At 39.8% G+C, this 2,464-nt stretch overlaps 1 pseudogene; it reads left to right on the top strand.

Annotated features, from left to right (window-relative positions):
* Window positions 1-503: 503 nt before the first annotated feature.
* On the top strand, window positions 504-663 carry LOC141493955 (dynein light chain 2, cytoplasmic-like; annotated as a pseudogene).
* The last annotated feature ends 1,801 nt before the right edge of the window (window positions 664-2,464 follow it).

The following is a 2,464-nucleotide window of genomic DNA, read 5'->3' as shown; positions in this document are numbered from 1 at the left end:
TTAAATGAAGAAAGATAGCATGGAGGAAAATACAGAATTTGTAATGTAATCTATAAATGCGAATTTGATGAATTGTTCCATAAACAGAAACAGATAACAGAACTGTTTAAAAACCAGAATCCTGCAATATATTGTTGGAAGAAAAACATTTGAAGCAGATACATAGAGAGTAGAGGTAAAAAGATGGAGAAAAATATATTATGCTGAGACCAGGAGCCGAGCAGAGCTGCACCTGGAGCCAGCAGCTCACCGGGAGCTGCAGCGGCAGCAGCAGGGGCAGCGGGAGCTAGGCCAGCGGGGAGGCCAAGACCGTGCACGGGGCCAGGGCCGGGGCCACGGGGCGCTGGAGCCTGGCGACCCACAGCGGCTGCAGGAGCCGCAGAGGGGACAACGCCCCCCCCCCCAGCCCACCCCCACCCCCAAGCCGTCTCCCTTGCCAACCGGCTTCGGGTTTTGCTCCCTCAAGGGGCCGAACTTGAAGCCTCGCACTGTGAAGTGCCGCCATGTCTGACTGGAAGGCAGTGATCAAGAACACAGACATGTCTGAGGACATGCGGCAGGATCATTGGCCGAAATTTTGGCAGCTATGTCACACATGAGACAAAGCACTTCATCTATTTTGACTTGGGTCAAGTTGCAATCCTCCTCTTCAAGTCCGGCTAGGTGGTGTAGTGGTGGCGGTGGCTGCGGCAGTGGTGGAGGTGGGCAGCAGTGGTGGCAGGCAGAGCTCGGACTGTTACGCGCACTGAAGGCTGGCACCAGGGTTTCCTCTCCAATGGCTGTGCTACTGCATGGATTGTATACTCGACTTCATGTGTACATGTTGCAGTAAAAAAAACAAAAACAAAAAATACCTACTTCTGTTTAGTTGCCTGGGGAAGAAGGCTGCTTTCTGTTTAATTTAAAAAAAAATACCCCCCCCCCTTGATTGTATTGCACTAGGAAATCTCTCAAAACAAATTCTCTCATTCCCCCTTAAAAAAGCTTAAAAGGAGAAATAAACCCCACCCAGGATTTTGGAATGCTCAACTTAAAAAATATCTATATTATGCCTCAGCTGAAGTAAGGAAAACAGGGGTAGTTATCCTGATCTCACATAAAGTAAAAGCAAAAATCATTCTCATTAAAAGGGATAAGGAAGGAAACTACAAGAGTGCCTTCTAAGCACTATTGGTAATAAAACTATATCATTACTAAACATGTATGCACCTAATGCTATAGTACCCAAATTCCTAGAGGAAAAGCTTAGTGTATTACAAGGAGACATAAATAGCAAAAGTTTAACAATGGGGGTTACTTCCACCTCCCTTTCTCAGAACTAGATAAATCTAACCATAAAATAAAACAAGAAGGAAGCTAAGAAAGTGATTAAATCTTAGAATATTTAGATATGAAAGATCTCTGGAGGAAACAAATTAAAAGAATATACCTTCTTCTCAGTAGTACATGGCAACTATGCCAAAATTGACCGTGTACTAAAGCACAAAACTTTATAATCAAATGCAGAAAGGCAGAAATAATAAATACAAACTTCTTAGACCATGATTCAATAAAAATTACATGTAAAAAGGGGTCATGGGAAGATAAACCAAAAATGAATTTGAAACTAAATAACTTAATTCTAAATAATGGGTGGATCAAACAGCAAATAATAGAAATAATCAATAATTATATTCAACAAAATGATATCAAATGATATCAAAATTTATGGTATGTAGCCAAGGCAGTTTTGAGGAGAAACTTTAAATCTCTAAATTCCTATATGAATAAAATAGAGAATGAGGAGATCAATAAAAAGGATATGCAACTAAAAAAGCTAGAAAAAGAACAAATAAAGATTCCCAATTAAATACCAAGTTAGAAATTCTGAAAATCAAAGAAGAGATTTATAAAATTGAGAGCAAGAAAATTATTGATCTCACAAATAAAACTAAGAGTTGGTTTTATGAAAAATCCAATAAAACAGACAAACCTTTGGTTGATCTGATTTAAAAAGAAAGGAAACCAAATTACCAGTATCAAAAACAAAAAGGGTGAACTAACCACCAAATGAGGAGGAAATTAAAGAGATAATTTGGAGCTACTTTGCCAAACTGTATGCCAATAAATTGGATAACTTGAATTAAATGGATGAACATTTACAAAAATACAAACTGCCCAGATGAACAGAAGAGGAAATAAAATACTTAACCCCATTTCAGGAAAAAAAATGAAGAAATCATCAACAAACTCCCTAAGAGGGGCAGCTAGGTGGCACAGTGGGGCAGCTAGGTGGCACAGTGGATAAAGCACTGGCCCTGGAGTCAGGAATACCTGGGTTCAAATTTGGGCTCAGACACTTAATAATTACTTAGCTGTGAGGCCTGGGGCAAAGCGCTTAAACCCATTTGCCTTGCAAAAAAAAAAAAAACCTAAAAAAAAATAAACTCCCTAAGAAAAAGTCTCCAGGTTCAGATGGATTTGC

This window comes from Macrotis lagotis, chromosome 7 (assembly GCF_037893015.1).
Source record: "Macrotis lagotis isolate mMagLag1 chromosome 7, bilby.v1.9.chrom.fasta, whole genome shotgun sequence".
Lineage (NCBI taxonomy): Eukaryota > Metazoa > Chordata > Mammalia > Peramelemorphia > Peramelidae > Macrotis > Macrotis lagotis.
Note: the sequence above shows the minus strand (reverse complement) of the source record. Positions and strands in the feature narration are given on the sequence as shown.